The sequence below is a fragment of the Anguilla rostrata genome, chromosome 11 (assembly GCF_018555375.3).
Source record: "Anguilla rostrata isolate EN2019 chromosome 11, ASM1855537v3, whole genome shotgun sequence".
NCBI lineage: Eukaryota > Metazoa > Chordata > Actinopteri > Anguilliformes > Anguillidae > Anguilla > Anguilla rostrata.
In genome coordinates this window covers 20005435-20027525 of record NC_057943.1, presented here as the reverse complement: position 1 = coordinate 20027525, position 22091 = coordinate 20005435, and the positions used below count along the sequence as shown (strand labels likewise).

General features: G+C 43.9%; 1 long non-coding RNA gene across 2 annotated transcripts in view; it reads right to left on the bottom strand.

Annotated features, from left to right (window-relative positions):
• The window catches only part of LOC135234226 (uncharacterized), a 65935-nt gene that overhangs the window by 2676 nt on the left and 41168 nt on the right, over positions 1-22091 (bottom strand). For both annotated transcript variants that reach the window (XR_010324040.1, XR_010324039.1), the window contains exons 2-3: positions 15256-15402; positions 14778-14922 (exon numbers count right to left, since the gene is read on the bottom strand). This is a non-coding gene — a long non-coding RNA (uncharacterized LOC135234226). The remainder of the gene's footprint in view (positions 1-14777; positions 14923-15255; positions 15403-22091) is intronic.

The window sequence follows — 22091 nt, the reverse complement described above, 5'->3', positions numbered from 1 at the left end:
AAAAAGATTCTAATTTCTTGGAACTGATAGTATGAAAAGATCCTCTATAGTACAGTGTGAAAACTAAAAATAACCATGTTAAAATAGGCCTGACTTCTGAGTGACTAAGAAAGGGGACAATAATTGGATCCAGACATCTCAAAAACAAGTGAGAAACAATCAGTTTTATCAAGCTATTTGTGATGAAAAAACACACTTGTTTTATGTGTCATTCATTTCATCAGCATTAATCAAGGAACAGTTCTCGTGGATTAACAACGTATGCAGCAAAATGAAAGAAACATTTCAATTTCGTATAATTTTTCCAGTGCTGCCTTTATTCGTAAAGTATGTCTCTTATTTTGCCCAACAGAAGGCACTGAGTTCCTACAACATGGTCAACGCAATTTCACACCAGCTCTCGCAGGCTGTAAGACTCCTGAGAGACTGGAACAAGAGAGCTCGCGTAGACCCCCCCTGCGCCTGTTGAGTGTGTCTGCATGTGATTAAATTTTTAGGGGGTATGTAAAAATAAACCATCTACATGGTCGAGGAGTTCAGTCTTATTTTCTGTGACAGGTTTATGGGGTCTGTGAAGGTACGGGGCCGTGAATGAGTTCATATATCTGTATCTGATACGAAGGGCTGGATGTCACAACATAACACCATATATTCCCAGTGCTCTAGTTTGATGTAGCAGAGAGGTGGCACAGGAGAGAGGCTGGCGTTTCAGAAAGTAACCTGGAACCTGCAGCACTTTGAAGTTGTACGCAATCTAAAATTAAAACACCAACACTGCTAGTCATTTTCATATTCCAAATGCATGTTTACTCTATTTCTCCCCCCCCCAACAACAAAGAGGCATCCATCAAGAAACCTAAGTAGAAGCATGTAATTATCTCAGTACAGTTGTGCTACAAAACGTCTCCTGTTGCAAAGCCAAAGAGCGGCGCTGCAGTTTGTGTGTAGAGATTTGTAATTACCAGAATACATTTAAATACATTTGGGCGGATGGCTCCTCTGAGAATATTGCTTTACGCCGGGGCTGGAGACAGCAGCCATCAGCCGGTGTTTTACGGAACCTCTCAGCCATTACCGGCCCCCGTAAGTGCGGCTCGGACAGAGAGCAGCCTTGACCAATGTGACCACTGCAGCGGTGACTCCTGCCTCGTCTGGGCCTGGTGCCACCACACAGGACCTTGGCCCATCCATTAGCTCCCGCTGTGCGGTTATGTAACCCGGCACAAGCGCCTCGCCCCCCTCCCTGCACTTCAGGAAAGAGTCAATTATTTATCAGCCATCTTGTATTCTTTCATCTCTGCTTTAATTGCTGCAGTGGACTTTGCTCAGGGACCGAAGTGCTCCTTTCTTGTGTCTAACCTGTTATCGGGGCTTTCTAATCAGGTAATCTTTCCAGGGGTCCTTGAGAATAAGGGTAGAATTGGGGGGTGGGTACAGCAGTCACCACGGAAACTGTGACTTCCTTCATTCCCGACAATGGAGGGGAACACACTGTTCCCTCTGTAAATCTCTCGATCACTGGGAGCAGTTTTTAAATTTTATTTTTCTCTTTATTTCCATCTCTGACAACGTGTGAAAGAGGTTTCCTTTTTCTCGCCACCTCTCGCACACACACGCACCCACACAAACACACAAGCGGGCGTACAGGGGCAGAAAGCTCTGACCTGCCCCCTGCTGACCCCCCTGTGACACAGCAGCCACAGGCACGGGGGTGGGGGCTTGACTGCCAGGCACCTCTCCTGCTCCGGGAGGTCAGAGAGGCCAACGCTACGCAGATCAGCGTCCTCTCACCAGCGTAACAGCCTCTGAGCAAACACAGCCTGACACAGCGGCCAGATGTCTGCCTCCCTCACAGCACGCACTCCGCAAACACACTCAGCAGACACATCCACACACCCGGCAAACGGTCTCACCACTGACAAATACACCGCCCACAGCTGCACAATCTGAGTGTGTATTTGATACAAAAAGATAATTAAAATTCTTTGCGTTTTAGTCTGGGGTTGAATTTTTATCAGAAAAGGAAACATTACTATTATTTTTCAATTATCTATATATTGTATGACAAAAAGTTGCATGAATGTATACTGAAGCAGGATTAATTTTTTTGGTCTCTGACAGGAAGAAATAGTTAGATTAATCAACATCATTGCTTCCAAAAGGCTGGAGAGCAGAAAGCCAGAGAAGGGCAGTGTGAGGACAGTATTATCCCCATTTTCAAGTGGAACAGGGGTATGGGGGACCCCATGTAAGCAGTGCTGGCCATGCCTGTTGCCAAGGGAGAGGGGAAAAGGGATTTACGGGGCATTCCTCAAATTCTTCCGGTCTAGAAGCAGTGCCCCGGGCAGCAGAGTCACAGGGTCTGCCAGGAGTTTTTTGTAATTCCAGCCCACAAACCCCTGCATAGTGTCCTGGCAACACACCGAGGGAGGGGACACTCTGTGCATAAGAGAGGGGGGTCAGCCTGTAACACAGGAGAGAGACAACCTGTCCATTACAGATGAGAGAGAAAAGGACAACCTGTCCATTACAGATGAGAGAGAAAAGGACAACTTGTCCATTAGAGATGAGAGAGAAGGGGACATTCTGTCTATTAGAGATGAGAGAGAAGAGGACATTCAGTCCACAAGAGATGAGAGGGAAGTGGACACTGTTCATAAGTTAGAAAGGAAAGGGAGCAATTCTTCCATTGGGGGAAAGTGAAGAGGACACATTGCTTATGACACATCATAAATAACAAATCAACTTCACATGAAAATTTGTCAATGAAGAGGCATTAAATAAGTAATTAAAAATTCTGTCCATATAATAATCATTATAATTATCATAAATAATAGTGTCATGCAAACTGGCCTGAGCTGCATCTGCCCTGAGCAGACACAGATCTGGAGCATAAGCACCACCTCATGCAGCCCGCCGGTCACTGGGCAATCTTCCTCACACAACAGTAGACTGAAAGCAAATGATCACCAATAGACCTTGCGTGCATAGGATAATGCCTGATATGGCTTCTGTTAGCCTTACTGCACAACTGGGCTTTTGTTCTGGCTGGGTTCCCCAATGGGGTCTGGTTCCCATTCCTCGAACCAGAGCCCTCAGAGTGACATCACCCAGGGAGACAACTACACTATCAATTCAAGTGTGATGACATCACACCTCCTGCTAAGGAAAGTAAATGAGCATTTTGAGCACATGGCAATGTTTATGGGGACATGGGAATGAGAACAGGAGACAACAGAAGAGAGAGAAACAGAGAGGGTAAAAAATGAGAAAAGGTAGAGGGGTGAGAGAGAGAAATGGGGGGAGGGGTGTGGGAGAGAGGCGGAGGGAGACCGAGGAGGTGCAGATAAAAATCTATCATGTGTTGCCTGACAACCACTTTAGCCCTGAAACAGCAGATTCTGACTGTGCCCGCCGACAAATCTTTTCTATACATCATCTCGCAGGAAACAGCACATGATAAATTCTTAACACAATACATTTTGTCCAAAAGATTTAACATCTAATTCAGGCCTGACAGGTCTCTCCATCTCGTGGCTTTGCCCCGCACCATTGATCTCCCCCCTCGCTGCCCGGCCTTGGACCCAACAGTCAAGCTGGAAGGTGGAAATACAGGCCGCCGTCGCCACGCCAACCTGGAAGAGACCAATAAATCAGCGCTGCGTCACGCTGACGCAGGACAGAGGGCGGGGCTAGGCCTGGCGCACTAGAGAGCCGGAATACAGACACGCGCGAATCACAGACGCGCAACATTCACCTGCAGTTTCCTCCGCTCCTGAGAGGGCCAAAGCTTTCCTCAGGCATCCACTGCTCAGACCAGCGCCGCACACGGCCACCTCCCTCACACACGTGTGCAGGGCAGGCTCCCTTGTGAGGCCCTTGTTTGCAAAGACGCTACTAGGAATCAATACAGTATGTGCTGTATCGACATGTGTTGTAGAGAGTCTTTGTACTTTGAAGTGTTTGATGCTTTGTTGATAGTTCAATATGTGTTTACCAAGTGAGCACCGATGTAGAAATTCAATGGAGAACAAAGTTTGCATCACACATTCATGGATTGCTACTTTTAAAGATTTTACTTGAATGTACTTTTTTTTCTAGATTGGGCTCTGTAGTTCAGAATTTTAGCTTTGCAAACAAAAATTCACATGTTGTTAAAGTGCAGATTCTGAGCTTTTATTACAGGCTATTTTCATACATTTTGGTTTGACCATGTAGAAATCACAGTAGCTTTTTATACATAGCCCCTGAAAAAAGCTGGAAAAACAGAATGGCCAGGTTACAGCTTGTTAAGAAGTAGCTAAAAGAGTTCTGGAAAAAGATCTTATGGACAGGTGAGATGAAGATTCAGTATCAGAGTGATGGCAAGAGCAAAATGTGGAGGCCAAAAGGAACTGCACAAGTTCCAAAGCAACAAGGGCGTAACTTTAGTTTGAATATTAGGGCGGGTGCCCGGGGGGAGTGGGTTGAAATGCATAGGAAGACAACTGTGGTGTGGGGATGGCTGGTTTAAGCAGCCACACCTGTCCTGGGTCAAGCTCATTAGACCTGGCCAATTGGATAATTGGTTAAGAATTAGATAATTGGCCAGGCTAATTGGACCCAGGAACAGGAGTGGCTGCACCTGTGCGTAGTGAGGTAATCACTGCGCACAGGTTAAATCTGCCATCCCCACCCACACAAGGGAGCCTCTCAGTCATGACAGTGTTTTAGATCTGCTCACTTGGCTGTAACATCTTGCCAAACCCTCGTAAATAAATCTGGACTGTTGGAACATCATCTCCCTGTGTCTCTGTGCTGGAGGGCCCCTTGGAAAGCCTCTTCGGTGGCCTGTGGCAGGCTTGTTTGCCACAACAACATTGCATGAATGCATGAATTTCGGAGCGACATAGCTCAGGAGGTAAGAGCGGTCGATCCCGCCCTGGGTGAGTTGAAGTGTCTCTGAGCAAGACACCTAACCCCTAATTGCTCCCAACGAGCTGATTGGCGCTTTGCATGGCAGCCATTTGCTTTTTGCATGTGAGTGTGAATGGGTGAATGAGACGCATCAATTGTAAAGCGCTTTGGATATATAAATATAGAGATAAAAGCGCTATATAAATTAAATACATTTACCATTAGAATTTTGCTGGTTTTTGCTAGCTGTCTATATTTAACATATTTAATAACATTATTAATAATATAGCAAATCTTACTACCTCAGATATCAAACTAGCCTGCTAGTTAATACACCTGATATGCACTGTATAATTCCATGTGGTATTATTACAATGCTATTATACATAATGGCAGAAATATTCCTCCCATATATATATATATATATATATCAATCTGTATATATGGCCGGCTAGTTACTACATCCATATTATCTGTTCATTTACAGCAATGATTTTTATGAAAACATCTTCTCCTGGCCATAATCTCCATATACAATCCAAAGAAAACTGAATTGTCAAATGCACAAAACTTCAATTTACTTCTCAATCATTTCTCAGTCGAGTTCTGGATTCATTTCAAGGTGTATTCAGAGCGGTCCAAAACAAATAATTCCACTGCACCCCTTTTTCCTCCCCTCTGTTCAGGGGTGTGTCCTTTGGTACTGTGTCACGGCCTCCTGAGTGAAGTTTGCAAGTGACGCTTGCGAGAGCAGAACATTTGATTGGACTGCAGCCATGAAAAAGAGAAACTAAGAGAAAGAGCGAGAGTTGAAGTTATTATTCAGCAGCTGTCAAACAAAGCATATATAAATTGGACAGTACCACAACATAAAAATAAAACCACAAAAAATCCAATGAAAAACACAACTTCAAACAAGAGAGAGAGAGCGAAAAAGTGTGAAAGATCCCACAGGGGCACAGGGGAAAATGTCAGCTCTACGATCATTTCCGAATGAACAAACATACACACAGCATGACCAGAGAGTTCTTTGAAATGACAGCATGTGGATTTAGGACTGAGGAATATGCACACAATTCTATTCAGCTCCAACCCTGAAAGGTGCTTAAACAAACAGTCCAGGGAAAAGTCAAGCCACAGCTCCCCTTAAGCCTATTGGGCTGACATCACTCATTAGCTGCAATTACAGAACTTCAAAACCATGTGAGACCGTCTCTTCACATGCACGCACACACACACACACGCGCGCCCTATCTGGCAGAGTATTTTCAGGAAAAATTGGAGTTTTTGAATGAAACTAAACCCACAATGTCAGAAGCAGAGAAACAGCCCCCCACCCCCCAGCCCCCCCCCCCCCATTGGAGGTGGGGTCAGAGCTGGAAGAAGAAGAGTGTGGGGGGAGCATTTGGGGGAGGGAAGGGCTGGGGAGGCAGGTTGAAAGATCTGGTCATTCACTGACCAATCGCTCGGCATCTCTTCCCCTCCATTTACCGGGAGGTCACACTTCATGTTTTGTTCCCATGGTGACGGGTTTCAGAGTAACGTCAGTAATATCAAAGTGGGGCTGGAGCGAGGCCAGAGGAGCAGGGGTGAGGGCTAATCCAGGGGGAGCCAGCAAGGGGAGGATGAGAGGTGGGGGAGCCTCCCTCTCTGTCCATTTAAGTCAATCTGGCAGGGGAGGTGGGGGGGGGGGGGGAGCAGTGGTGATGCAGGAAGAAGGCACTAGTGAGATGAGATGAAGATACAAATGAAAGGACAACTAGCTGACCGTGACAAAACAAAGTTGAGTGGGCAACAATTTATTTTAAATTTGTGTCCATTAAAATGAATCACTCATTCTCCTGTGTAATCAACGTGGTTTCATCGTTTTACTGTCCCTGTACCAAAGTCGCTAGTCCAATGAATGCTCATTAAACATCTCCCAACATTATAAACTACAGTATAAACAAATGTATCCTGTTAGTAGATACTGTTTGGTAGACTTGTTTTGTAGTGGCTGGCTATTTTTAAGAGTCGAAAGATGTCTACCATAAGCTGGGCACCGCACTAAATGGTAATATAATGATAACACTATTCAATGGTTATTTGTTCATTAATATTAAGCGTTTTGAGAGATGGACAGATTTTACTTTAACTACACATCGAGTAACAGCCAATTCATCAGCTTAAAGACACACTTCTTTGTTTGAAAAGAACTTACCGTCAAGCGCCAGGGCCTCTTGTTTACTATCAGCATCAAATGCAGTTTAATGATACTCTCCAGGGTATTTTATCCATTAAATATATTATACTTGGAATACATTTTCACCACTTTTAGACTGTCTCCAAAATCAGACAAACAAACAGTGAAGTGAAGTGGGAAAAAGAAAATGCGCTGTGGTCTCTGTGGAAACCCGTCTGTTTAAATAACACAAAATCATTTGAGAGGAAAGGGTTACACAGTTCTTGCACAGCGCTGTGCTTCTTCAAGCTAATGGATTGCAATTCCTTAGATTATGGCTTGGCCACATTCCCGACATACAAGCAAATTGGAAGAATTACTAGGAGGACACAAGTCTCAGCGTTTGGAACGGTTAGACAAGGACTCAGATCGCCCTGCAGTACAGCATTCAGCAGCAGGAGACATGTAAAACCACTGCAATAATTAACTGTTGACTACACTTGGGAGAAAAACTAATTCTGCTATTTTTGCCATGGATTTGAATAAATCCTCAATTTGTGTTTCTCTAATCCCAGGACATGTTTGGAATGTAGTCTGTACAATGTCCCCTGTTCTACACCCAGACATCTCTGCAACAACCCCCCTGAATTAGTTTATTTCACACACACACACACACACACACACGATCCAGGAACAGCCATTACCATGAAAACAAGAACACATGGTTGAGGCAAAAAGGCTGTCATTACCCTTTGCAAGATGTTCCCAGCATTTCAATTATCTAAAGTTTGTAAAGCCGTTGTGTTGAAATTGAGAAAGGCATGGTGCACTAATGCAATCCGCAGCGATTAAAGTGGTTCTGAACGAACGGAAAATGGCTCTATCTTTCGTGCTAATTAATTTAATGACTTGTTGCCCCAGGCTAAGCCCGAGTGCTGGTATTTCAGAGAGTACACCAACCGCCCCCATCTCTTTCTCTTACCCCCCTCTCTCTGACTCTCGCTCTCTCTCTATTTGCCTGTCTCTCTCTCGCTCTCTCGCTGTCTCTCTTTCTCTCTCTCTCTCTGTGCTAGGAATGGGAGTCACAGTGTGAATGCCTGTCTGCCTGACACAGACAGCTGGGGGAGCGATTCCATTTATATGACTTCTACTGATATGGGAGAATTCTTACAGCCCCAAAGAGCCTTTTTATTTATACAGTCATACTCCTGCCAGCTTTTCACTAAGACACTTACAGGACTCAGAGTGCACAAATCCTCATTTACTCCCTCCCACTCCACCCCCCAGGTCCCGCTCCTCCTTGTCTGGTGCGGTTTAAAGCTGCCACTACAGCTATGAGGGCAAAAACACTTTTTTAAAATTTAGGAGAAGACCACAGGACACAAAGGCCAGCCAGCAGCCAAATCACACTCACCGGAGATGCCAGAAGATTCAGAGCTGAAGAGAAAATTTAAACTAAGCAATCTCACATTTAAAAATAAACTTAAATGAAGGAAAAATGGGAGTCATACACATGCACACTGCAAACTAGTCTGGATGTGGAGTAGAGTGCCCTTCTCTCAGGCTAGGATTGCGTGTGTTAAATCCACCTGGGCACCAGGGTGTGGGGCCAGCCACCATACTGTCAAGGCTGAAAAAGTATGCTTGAGAAATGGTCATGCGTATGCTCAGATATTGGAGGCCCCATGGTGCAGCAAGTTGAGTGGGAACACACCTTATGATGCAAAGACAGCAGAAGCAGCACCCCCACCCTCCATTTCAGCTGCTATCCAAGCCCACCCCTCTCTCCCTGTGGGGAGAGAGAGGCCGGAGAGAGAGGCTATGGGGAAACTGGCCTCCTCATACACATGTGGAAGCATTTTGGAGGTGATACTGGACTGTAAATCCCCACACTGGCTTGGGGGATGCTCAGATCATTACCAGAATTATTATTATTATTACTACCATAATCATTTCATTACTGATTTTTTTTCTTCCAAAAACTATGGATTGGGGGTGGGTAAAAAGCGCTGAAACAAATAGCAGATGTTTATATTCCTGAGGCTGCAGAGAGAGAGGAGGTGTGTGTGCAGGCCGGCGTTCTTCTGCTAGCCTGTTTATGGTCCACGAGAGCCTTTCGCCGTCCCTGCAGTCAGTCCCTCCTCTCTCATATATTTCCGTCTGTCTTTCATGTCTGTCCATCCCTTACAGAGGAGGGAGCGACATGGGCTCAGCTCTGTACAGTGTGGAGGGAGTTGCTTTATTGGATCTGGTAGTCTTTGATGCTGATTAAGCCCATGAGGTGTATATAGAGTGGAAAAAAGAGGAAAGAGGGAAAAAAAACCAAGGAACAAGAAAGGCTGTGACTCATGGCGGCTGTTCATGTGTGTTCATGATTTACACAGATGTTCCATTGACAGTTGGAGCACAGTTATGAGGTCCTGGAATGGATGGGGCGGGAGAGGCTAACAGGGACCAAAAGAACTGTCTTTTCACCTGATCACGCAATCCTATGTTTGTACTGTCTTCCCCTCCAACTTGATACCCATTCCACAAAGGCCTGTCTACAGTACAGTGATCAGTGATTTCCAGTGTCAACTACTCATATGGGCCAAGTGAGGTCAAACTATGACACCCTACAACTACAGCGACTGCAGCTAGCCTATAGCCTGGCCATGTGCATTTGTGTAACAACACAATCTCATTGGCCAGCCATTTCTAATTGCTTCTAATTGTTACATAGCAATTTCCAGGACCCTCTCATTCCTGGAGATGGCCCCGATTTTGAGAGACGTGTGCTGCCACGCTCAGAGTCTGGCTGGAGATCAGCTCAGGGACTGACAGACGATAACAAGCAGAGGTCTCTGTCAGCTCAGGTAACGTCACACCTGCTTTTGGGATCAGCTGTCAAGATAGGAGCTGAGGATAACGCCACCCCGTCTACCAGACGGCACTCAAAGCACAGCAGGCGCTAACAGGCATGCTGTACCGCAGAGACAACCCAGAATACATGCATGAACACACACACACGCACACACATACGCACACACGCACACGCATGCACACACACACACACGCACACACGCACACGCATGCACACACACACACACGAATGCACACACTTACACACAAATACATATAAACATCTACATACACACTTGCCAGTGCACACACATACACACAGATGCACATAAACTCATGGACATATGCGTGCATGCGATCAATTCATTTATGTGCTCACACTCAGACATAAACACATAATTAAATAGCCACACACACCATCGTACAAACGCACAGAACATGTACATGTCATCAGCACAGAGATGCTTAAAGACAGATGGCCCCCATGACACAAGGAAACAACCAGAAACATACACAGTCCAATCCAAGACCAGCCCATAGTATAGTAACAAGCCAACAAAGGGGGGGAAAAAAATGACTTTATATCATCATAGCAAATGACCAGATTCGCAGCCAGACATTCCAGGACAGGAAGCAGGACGATCAGACGTACTATAAGCTGAAAGCCATACGAGCCATGGAGCAAAAGAACAAAAGCTACAAATGACACAAAAGTGGGCCAGCGTCAGAAACAGCTCTGGCCTAATAAATCACCATTCCCACTCACAGGGGCCCTGTCGCCACGCGAGCGCGGCGCGCTGACTCCGTGTTGCACTGGCGGAGCAGGTCGAGCTCTACCCCTCGTCTGGGGGGACGTGTCAAGACACATTAGAGGCAGTCCCGCACCCAGACAAGCTTGGAAACGTCAGCCCAATTTGTTTCCCTAATAGCGACCACATTATTCCAATATGCCCTTGAGCGGAATTCAAGTTCACGAGCCACGGAGCGCCCAACTTCGCGCCGCACGTTATTAAAAGGGAGGTCACTTTGAGGTGTAAACATGCTGTCCTTTTCATTTGCTTATTTATTTATTTACACTACACACCCTCTGTCAGCAGAGGCAGCTGGGGTGTTGAGAGGGAGAGAGAGATAGCATTGGTTTAGGGGGGGTGGGGGGGGCGGTAACGGAGAAGTCTCTTCCAAGACCTGGGTGAAAGGAAAGATTGTAGCACCATTCAAACCTAGGAACCAGAAGCAGAAGCAGTCTCAGTGACGCTAGCTTCTGTGAGCCCTACTGTTGACAAGGACACTGGCCAGTGGAGCAGCGGGCTGGTTCACAGGGGAGCAGACACGGTTCAGAAAAGCCCAGTAGGACTGCTGTGACTTCACACAGAGGGAGTCCCCCCAACCCCCTCCGCAGTCCCTCAGTGCTGTGAGCTGTGACCTTTCAAGGTGTTCTCGCCTCCACAGTCTCTTTCAGGGCCAAAACCAAACACCACACTTGGAAAGAATGAAAGTTTTTTGAAAGGAGAGATTATTTTACAAATGATTTTCCTTTTTTTTTTCTTTTTTCTTTTAATTTCTCTCTGTATCTCTCTCTTTCTTTCTCTCTCTCTCCCTCCCTAATGAGGGATTGTGGGCAGTCAGGCTGTTCGCTGTTATTCAGGAGAGTGGGTTTGCTCTATCGACCCCCTGCGGTTAATATTCATAAAGGCTATTTCAGCAGCTTTAGACTTTAACATTGCAGCCGCTGTCCTAAATCAATTCCCATTGATCTACATCGGCTTTTCCTCCATTCATTGATCTCGTTTAAACTCACGCTCAAGGTCTTTTCAAACATATTTACTTTGCAATGAAGTCCTAGATGGCTATAATTTCTTTTTTTCTTTTCTGCAAATATCATTCTGATTCAGAGATAACAACAGGGCTGAAGTCACAGTATGCATCTCGATATTTGCATCGAGGCAAGGAAAGGTTGTTTACATCTTGAGAGAGAGAAAGAGAGAGGGAGAGAGAGAGAAACAGCTTGCAGGTGTTTCAGTGGTACCTGAGGGCTGCTTAAACTAGCTGTCATTAAAAATGCCATATATTCCTTTTAATCTAGTATCTCTCCCATGCCCTCTTCCTCCTCTGCATGGAGAACAAAGGCAGCATTCAAATCCATTGCGATTCTCTTCACAGAACACAGACATGAAATGAGCGGTACCCGTCCAAACAAGTCCAACACGCATGCATGAAGTAGAGAAATACGCAATGTAATCAACTCGGACTGTAATTGTGGGCTGATTCAGACTGCAAACAAACGAATAAACAGAAACAAATAAATCAATGGCTATGTTTGGACACGCCACACTGTTAGGCACAGGAAATATGATCGTTTGCCTGGGTTCGTTAACTGCCCACAGCTGGAGCTCTGAATGGTAACTACCCCACTGAGTTAATCACTGCACCCCCACCCCTGCCCCAACTGCTCTCCTCTCCTTTCCTCTGCTCTTCTCCCCTCTCCTTTTTCTGGTCTCTCCTCCTCTCCTTTTCTCTCCTCGGCTGTCTCTGTCACCTTGTCACTGGGCATTGTTTGACAAAGACTTTTCTTCATTTCCAGCTGTTCTTATTCCTGTCTTTAAGGGGATTGCTATATGAGCATTCACGCTCCCAGGTCTGTTAATCTCAGCCAGTCTGAACCCAGACACGCTCTGTACCGGACACACATCCAGCCCCTCCAACTAAGGGAGGGACACAGGCCCCCTCAGCCCTGCCTCAGCCACCACCGAGGCCGCTGAGAGAGGACGGCCAACCTCTCCTGCCTGTCAGACAGCGACGAGGGGTCCGTGGCGGGCCGTGGCGGGTGCCAGCGCACAGGCCTGAGCAGAGCCAGGAGCAGGGAGCTCCCTGGGGAACACAGTCTGCAAGTCTGCTGCTTCCATGTTCATTTGTATCGCAAATCATCCATAAATATGTTAGTAACAGTCCATTTAACACTCACAAATAATGCATTTCCTCAAATAATATTTCACTGTGTATCTCCATGGTTTGGTCATGCGATTGCAGATTGTTTTATTCTGTATTTAGTCAAGTCCATGTTGTTCTGTCCTATGTCCTGTGACGTTTTTGGTAAAATCAAGGAAAATTAATTTCCTTCAATTTATGCTTCATACTAAACAGATCATTTACTACACTGACTATATCTATAAACATACGGTTTTATAAAATAGTTAGTGTGATATGAGGTTGCCCGTAATAACACATGCTACACAAATAATCCAAGCTCAACTTCTAACTGTAATGCTACCAAAAGCCAAACCCTAATTGTACCCTTGCACTGTAGCATAGATCTTGCTGATTTTGATCGTTCATAAGCCAGTATTTGAATTTTTTGACAAACAAAAATAGATTTAATTACATTATACTGAATTTATACAAATTAAACAGTTACAAATCTATTCCAATGTAATATTTATGCAATCTCTGCTTCAGTAACAAGAGTTACAGGTAAAATTGTTGTTTTTGTGAATTATACCATGCATGCATCCTAAGTTCTTAATGATAATCATGTATATAATTCATCTAAACAGTTAGCAACTAAAGGTATTGAAAATCTTACAACTACAATCACATTATTATTCAAAGTGTTTCAGTTAAACAAGTATTTTTTGATAACATATAATTATGTACATTTTATGTAATATCTAATATCTAAATACTGTAATTAATCTTTAAAGATATAGGCATAGTAGTATCAGTAGAAAAATGTGGAGGGGGAGATTCATGGTGGCTACAGCACTAGGCACTTTATCACGGTTGCTGCAGTAAAAATCCACTCACGCCTTTACATGCTTACATTACTGGTCACTGCACTTTGTAAGCAATCAGCACAAGTTCCAGCTCATGGCATGTTTACAGAAAAGGAACCGTGAAAACCTTCAAGACCTTTCCCCGATCAGACAGTATGATTTGCCCTCTCTCGTGGACCCTGGCTCACTTTTCATTACCCCAGACTCCTGCACATGCTCCCCAGACACACACACACACACATACGCACATGCACACGCGCACACACACACACACAAACATACACACACATACACACACGCACACACACACACGCACACGCACACACCCACACAGAAATGCACACACACATGCAAACGCACACACACACATACACACATACACACAATCACACATGCCCAAGCACTCAACTGAATCATCCATTCCACCAAATCAAGAACACAAGTTATGTGCACACACAATAAACAAGGATGAATTTTTCTGGAACCTCTAAAGTGCAGAAAATATGAAAAATTTAATAATTCCAGGGAATAAAAATTCATAAGGAATGTACAAAATCAATATTTTATGCTACTTACTGTACCTATTCTTTATTACAAACCTATTCAGGAACAAGCATTAAAAATTGAAGGTGAAGGAGGAGGGAGCGGAGGTGGAGATAGGGTGGGGGGAGGTACTGTGAAGCAGAGCAGCAAGTTCAAAAGCAATACTATTTCATTCATGTTTAAAAGCCCTTTTTTGTTTCTCCAAGAGCCACTAAAGCAGTTTTTAAAACAGAAAAAAGCTTTGATAGATTGAGCGTTCCAAGGTGCCAAGTAGCTGTCAACATAAATAGCAATAAAAATTCGAGAAAATGTTTTAAACCTGAGTTTTCAAGGTTATGGCCCATGGCAATGATTTGAGGGAACTGCTTTCTGTCGCTACAGTGGTTACGCAAGGAGAGTGTGTGTGTGCATGCACGTGTGTATACGCATGTGCTCAGCTAGGTGCGTACAAAAACGTGGGTGCAAGTGGTGGGGGGGGGGGGGGTGTTAATTATTTAATCTTTGCAAAGTTAAGCTAGACTTATCAAAGTCATGAATGTGCTGTATGATGGACTGGCTCTGTTCACCTGCTGATTCAATAGGCTCATCCAGCACTTTCACACGGTGCTGCTTTCTCTCTGTTCTCGTCTTCTTTTCCCTCTGTGGTTATGCTGGTCGACTGGGTCATTTGCTCATTTTATCACATTCCACTCTGGTCAACTTCATTCTGCCCTGCTCTCCGAACAATGGAGAGTGACATTTTATACATTTACATTACATACAAAAAATACATACAACCATAATAATAATAATAATAATAATAACAATAATAATAATAATAATAATCACATGTCATCAGCATAATTTCAAATAGAGTGGTGCTAATTAATATAATTTCTGGAAGCTTCTCTCAGTTCTATCTCGTACGTAAGGGTAAAAAGTTAATAAGCATCTGCCATTTGTGTGCAGTGCTAACCCCTTTGGTCTCGTTCATGTGATGTCTGAAAAAATATCAGGTTTGAGTGCTGTCACAGTTACAGTCGTCTCATTCAAAGTCTCACTTACTAATGTTGTAGGGATGAGGTCAGAGCAGTCAGCTGCTGACAGCCCACCAGACGACCCAGGCCCAGCTCTTCTCCCAGCCTCTGTCTTCCACGCCGCGTATGTTGTTTGACAAGTGCGTGTCTGCATGTGACATGAGCACGGACAACCCTGCCAGACACGGAGACACAGAGACTCAGTTCCACCTGCTCTCGGTGGGCACAGTAATGGAAGAAAGATGTTTTCATCTGTAGAGATCACCCACAGCAGCCAGATCTCAGAATGACAGCGCGCTCTCTCTCTCTCTCTCTCTCTCTCTCTCTCTTTCTCTCACTCTCTCTCTCTTCTCCTTCTCTCTCCCTCTCTCTCTCTCTCATTCTCTCCCTCTCTCTCGGTGTCCCTGTCAAAGTCTCGAGAGCATCACTGCATGACATGATGTGTTGCCAAGGCAATTAAAAAAATTTGAATAAGAATACTTGAAGATACAAAATTGATGGTTGGTGATCACTTTTTACGCGCACCACTCAGACTTAAAATGTTCTAGATATTTTATGGTTCATAAAGCTATTATAAGTTCATTAAGACTGCAACGGTGCTGATTTTTAACAATATGTGCAAACCTACGCTAAAGCTAATCAGCTGCCCTGAAGAATCAACAAACCGCATACACTAATAATTTAAAAACCATTATTAAACTAGTTTCAAGATTAAATTGTGTAGCCTGAATGGTACAGTTGCTGCATATGTAGTGCTCTTTGTGTCTTTGTGTTCAGGGTTTGAATGTGCTGATGATGCTCTGGGATGATTAAACATTTCGCCACTCCAAAGAAAGAAAACCCTCATACGTGATTAATGTCATTACATTTGTTTTTCACAGAAAATAATTTAGTGTTACGAGTCAAATAAACAGAAACTCTTTCCTCTTAACCTAGCTTATCAAGTTAACACTTCATAATTAGACTGTCCCTTGTCATTACATTACATTTAGCAGATGCTCTCAGGCAGTGTGACTAACATTATAGGAGAACATAAGTGCATTTGCCTGATTAATATGAACAACAGTGCCAGACCTGGCTGACAACATTCTCAGACCAGAAAGTAATGACACAACATCGCTAAAGCGCTGTGAAATACACAGAGACTACATAACAAGCCCAGCAATGATCAGCATAAGACAATTGAGCACTGCCTTACGTTCAAGCATCTCATAGTGGCCTTGATTATGGTAAATTTGACTGCAGTTACAAAGCATCTGGGGGACAGTGATCCATATTTCACTATTATAACTCACGGCACGGGTCTCACGGCAGCAGTTTAATGCTATGAACACCTTCACTTTGCTTGGACAATTCTCAGTCTCATTCTACTGTCAATCAATTCCAGATTCATAAATAATAATGTTATATATATATATAATTTACTATATAATAATAATAATAATTAATATATAATATTTAATAAATGCTTAAGCATTTAATTTCTGAAATATTCAAAATTCAAGTTAAGATTATACTGTATATTATATATTTATTTTTCTACAATTAAATATGTTATTTCAGTATTTCTTCATAATTTTGAAATCTGGTCAGTTTCAACATTTTTAATTTGATTTAGATTTTTGATTTAATTTTAAGTTGATTTTTAATTCCAAATGCTTTTTATTATATATATATATATGTATGTGTGTGTGTCTGTGTGTGTGTGTATGTATTTGCATAAGTATGTTTGTTTGTGTGTTTATGAGAGAGAAGAGAGACATTATACAAATGAAAGAGAGATGTTTCATTTCTGCAAAATGTTCAAGTTTTATGGTTGAAATTAGATATCAATTTTCTGTGAAATGTTCCTTTTTTCATTAAATATTTATAAATGTTTATGTACCTTTATTTACTATCTGTGAAATGTTCATTTTATCATTAAATATTTATAAATGTTTATGTTCCTTTATTTACTAATTGTTTGTGCTTTGCAACAATATCGTTGGATTAGATTTATAAACTAGTAAACATTTCAAATATTAAATTGGTTTTGAAATTTCAAAAGGACAAAAATCCCATATAACCTGGCTTTAAAAACCACATTGTGCAATTATGCTGGACCTAAGCTTTTATGTTCCATTGATGTTTGTGTTAAAACAACTGCTCAGCAATCCCCTGCAGGCATATTACTAGACAAAAATTACACGCATGGGATCCCTACACGATCATAACTGCAAAGAGAGGATGGACCCTTAATTCAACACTGTCCAATAATCAACACATCACAGTTCAAACAAACAGCAGTAAAATGAAGAAATGATTTTAATAAACAGGGATGTACATTGATGGATTCTGAAACAATGAGCTGCTGAACTGATTAAATAATTTGTGTATCAATTCATGAAGATGGCCAAATTGTACAGAATTGAAACAGCTCTGGGAGCAATGGGCAGTGGTAATTAACAAGTGTGACTTGCACATTTACTGCAGGTAGGGATGTTAAAAATGTTAACAATGATTGTGTGTTGCTGTAATGTGAAATGATGGGTGGGTTCCCCAGAGTAAATCTTTTAGCATGACATCATCATCAATGTCGCAATCATATGTAAATGAACACATACACGGTTTACGCACATTTTATAAGGGTTTAAGGGCTTCCTGGTTTTTGTTTTATTGGCAATGAGCAAGCAATGCATTTCTGGAAAAAAAGATTGAAAATCCTAAATATCCATAATACCTATTGCTAGCTACAAGTTGTTGGTCTGGGTAAGGTTCCAGTCGATGTTAATATCGTGTATTGGCAGCCACCTCCCAGCAAAGCATGCACAGTAAGCAGACCATGCAAGGGCACATACTCCAACTATCGAATTCCATGCTTTTTTATTTTTACAATTAAAATAACAACAAGTACCTTTTTATTTCTGATCTTTTAGCTGTTTGTCATCTCTGATTTTGTGATTTTTAGTTGCAAATTGGTATCTAGTTTGCTACAGCTAGGGTGAATGGGATATTGTACTTGTGGTAAAGTGGTAGGACATCATTTCAAGTGTGTGGCGTAAGCTTGTTTTCCAGTCAGATGGCTGTCCGGCATCTCAGCGAGCAAACCAGTGTGGAAGCTTCGCTGCTGCTCTTGATGTCCAGTACTCATTAATACAAGTGAAAAATGCACAAAGTAGCCAACTAGAAACATTATGTCAATATTGTGTGATGGTATGGCATACAAAATCACATCACAAATTAATCATTACAACCTGCTGAATGATGATTACTGAAATATATATATTTTTAGTAATAGGGGATTTTTTGTTGAATATTGCTGTTTGAAATTTTGTTTTTAGTTTCCCACAAAATATCTCAAAAGCCTATACTGTAGTTTAGCACATTTTGCACATGGACAAAAAAAAAATCACTCTGGCATATTTACTGTCCATTTTTAAATTATTGGTCATGTGACACTGTACCAGAAATCAACAAAAACTAGATATCTTGTTTTAATTTAATTTCTTAAAATCAACTCAAAAGAGGTTACATAGAACTCTTTCTCCCTCACTCTCCCCCTACGGTTTAGGCTCTGTCTGTTAGCGGCCAAAGCTGGTGGCAGCGTGTGCTTTCCTCTCAGTCTCGTAACAGGCAGTACCCATTTGTACTGTGACAGCAGCTCTGTGGCAGTGGCTTTTGGGAGTGTCTCCCTTCGTCATCGCTGCTTCATCTTCATTGCACACAGATGCTATGACAGGTGATGCTGCTCCGCGAGCCTATGATGCTTCTCTTAAACTTTCATGATTAAGTCATAACTGATGAGATTGAATGTACAGCTTTAGGCACGCCGAACATCACAGTTAAACAAGCCCACCTGGCACAAGAGCTGAGGCGCACGTATTTACATATTACACCAGGCAAATGCAAACCCCCCTCCATCCTTCATTCTTTCCCTCCCTTCCTCTCTCTCTCTCTCTCTCTCTCTATCCTCCTTTCAACAGAGCAAACAATTGAGCTCTGCCTTGTTTCAGACTCCTGGAATAAACAGGGCTCCTCCCCTCTCCTTTGTCTGCAATTCCTGGTGGAAGTGTTTAATACGGGCCTGAACTTTAATTGCTTGTGAATTGAGTGTTTTCATGGGGTGTTAGTTAGGACCCTCCTCTGGATTAGCGTGCTCGCTCAGGGGGAGAAGAGGCTGATTCGAGCCGACAGGCGGCCCTGTCGGAGGGAGGCAGGCAGGCTAACCTGCCGGATCCGTGCCCCAGCGGAGGCGCGGCGCGCTCATGGCGAGCGGAGACATATGGTGGGAATCATGCGCTCTCTCTGCCTTGTAATTAAAACATCTGGGAAGCGGCCCCGGAGCTCGCTGAATTAAACAGGAGCGGCTCGCTGGGGAGAGAGGGGCTGTGATAGGACACTTCCACCCCAGACAAGCCCCCCACTCCCTGCCCCCACGCATTCCCAAAACTCCGAGCCACGGACGCTTTTCTTGTCATATTTTAACAAAAAAAAAATATGACAGTATTCAGAAATGACAGAAATAATGTCACTTATAATTATAAGAACTGGGAAACAATGAGCTGAATAATAACAGGTATTTGGTAGATAAACATTAATAACAATATGCACCTTATTTAATTAGCAGTTCTGGAAAACCACACGCATCTCTCTTCGATCATGCCCTCCACCTCCTTTCGCCTCGGTTTCTTCTTGGTTATTCAACAGGAAAAGGAGTGCAAACCAGATTGTGCCACGTTTTCAGTGACTCAAAGGCTCAAAGGAACTTTAAATGAGAACAGCAGTAAACAGTAGCAGGGCCACGTGATCAGTGATCAGCAATAGAAAATAGTTTTATGCTTCCTCAATGTATATGTGTATCTGTGCAAAAGGGAAAAAGGAGAAAGGGAAGAGCAGTGTCTGTGAGCGAGAGAGCATGTATATGCACGTGTGTATATCTGCGCACATGTATGCGTTTGCGTCCCCTCAGAACCGAGGGTGAGCTGCCAAGTGAACGTGCGTGTGGCCCAGAGTGGTTTCTGACAGCACCGGGTCACCGTCTCGCAGAACTGAGCTTGGATTGAGAGTACGGTTCAGGCCCAGCCCCTCCCCGGCCCTCTCTGCTCTGTGAGGCTGTGTTGGGCACAGTCGTCTGTGCTGTGCACACCATATGCTTTCCTCAGTCCTCTGAGCCCACCAACGCAACATACAAATCCCACGAGCCTCTGCGGTGTCACATCCCTCTGACAGCCCCCACCACCATCCCAAACTGCAGGGCCTATCCAGATCTTGGCTTCTCTCCTTTCACTAAAATGACTGAGGAAAACAGTACATTTTAATGGGAGCCAAGTTCATTTGAATCCAAACTGATGATATTAGGAATGTAGGATAGGTTTGTGGTTTGGACGTGTTTCAGGCATAATGATCATAATTCAGCTGGAGCAGGTTTGGCCCCACTGTGACACATAGAAGGAAACCCAAAAGTAAAAGCAGAACTTTATGCACAAATGCATCATCGCCCTAACCCCTTGAAGTGTGTCGCATCCTTCATGCATCCCTAAATAAATGACCGCCCTAATGTTAGCAATTGTAATAGTAACTCCTGTACTGGGGATGACCTTTATTGAGGACGCGGACGTAATTGTGGCTGTTCTCGGGTCTCATCATTCCTCCTCACCAGCCAAACCCAGTTCAGAGCCACCGTGCCCACGCCGCATTGTTTTTGGAAACACAATTGGAAAAATTCTGCAACGTCACGTGCTCATGAGCCGAAACTCACCGCCACCCGAGCTGCCATCGCCACCGCGCAGGGCTGCTGACTTGTCACTCCAGCGCATGCGGGTCCCCCCTCTCGCCTTACAGGGTCACCGCGTTCCCACGAGACGCACCCGAAACCTCCATGCATTCCCGTCTCCTCTGAGGGCAAGAGGCAGGCTGACCCGTGTCACATTATCTCTCACGGAGACAACAATCAGACAATCAGACACACCGATCAGGTGACTATCACGCAAGGAGATGATGAGACATCATACAAAAAATGTGCATCCTCAGGAAAAAGGACAGGCTGCTTCTGTCCCAATTTAGCCTGCCGTTCTGCAGGGTGTCCCGCATGGAACTTTATGAGTAACCATGCCAGTCCCGCTAAGCACATGACAAAGAGACAAGTCCTCGAGCGATTAAAAACACATCAAACATTCCGTATGCCAATTAGACAAGTAAGCCATCCCACTCAAATCCCTCCAACCTAGCCCAGCATCCCACAGGCTGGCACCTGTCCATAGCAATCTCCTTTTCCGTTCACACTTGGAAGGCGAGTGTTATTGTTTTTCACCTTTTTGAATTAGCATCGCTAATGCGAGGCAGTGGCTAATGCGCCTGTAACCAGAAGCAGCTGTTTGTTGTCATGATGTGTGAATTGCATCGAGGCCCTCGAGAGCAGAAAATAAAGGGAGGGAGAAACCGGGAGGAAGGCAGGAAAAGACCGAAGAAATAGAAAAGCTGAAGGATAAATAGAGAGAATGGAGGGATGACAGAGCAGAGGGGAGAGATGAGAGGGGTAAAAGTAAGAGAGTAAGAGAGAGAAAGCATGTAAAGGGTAGAAGGTTAAACGGGGAGGAGAGAGGAGAAAGCCTCGTTACTGCCACACTGCGGTCCCCAGAGCTCACAGCTTCAGTGACAGGAAGCAAGGAGGCTGGGGAAAGGGTGGATGGGGAGGCACTGAGGCACTGCTGAAATAAGGCTCACAGCCAGCACTCTTACAGTCTACTCAAAGGGCACACACGCACTAGTATGGGGATGCCAGCAACACACACACACACACACACACACAGACACACACACACACAAACACACGCACACACACACACACACACACACACTCTCTCTCTCTTTCTCTCTCTCTCACAC